Source organism: Sinocyclocheilus grahami, unplaced genomic scaffold, assembly GCF_001515645.1.
Source record: "Sinocyclocheilus grahami isolate Dianchi unplaced genomic scaffold, SAMN03320097.WGS_v1.1 scaffold1425.1, whole genome shotgun sequence".
NCBI classification, from domain to species: Eukaryota; Metazoa; Chordata; class Actinopteri; order Cypriniformes; family Cyprinidae; genus Sinocyclocheilus; species Sinocyclocheilus grahami.
Window position 1 is genome coordinate 40,519 of NW_015506604.1, and position 310 is coordinate 40,828.

At 39.7% G+C, this 310-nt stretch overlaps 1 protein-coding gene across 1 annotated transcript in view; it reads right to left on the reverse strand.

Moving 5' to 3' along the window:
• LOC107570188 (atrial natriuretic peptide receptor 2-like) overlaps positions 1 to 310 on the reverse strand; it is a 22,090-nt gene that overhangs the window by 2,726 nt on the left and 19,054 nt on the right. The gene's annotated exons all lie outside the window — the stretch shown is intronic.

A 310-nucleotide genomic window follows, 5' to 3' on the forward strand; every position in this document is an offset into this window, starting at 1 on the left:
GAATGAGAGTCCAAACAGCTGATAAAAACATCACAATAATCCACAGCACTCCAGTCCATCAGTTAACATCTGAAGAAGACAAAAGCTGAAACAAATCCAGCATTAAGATGTTTTTAACTAAAATATGAGTCCATAATCGATAATAACTCTTCCTCCAGTGAAGAAGTGCATCTCCTGTTGTCTCTCACATCAGAATCCAGCCACATATGTGTTTAGAGCTGTTTAAACGCTGCTTGATCTGTGCAGATTTCTCTCCTGATTCACACCAGAACACTGACTCACTGGAGGAAGCGTATTTGTGGATTATGGA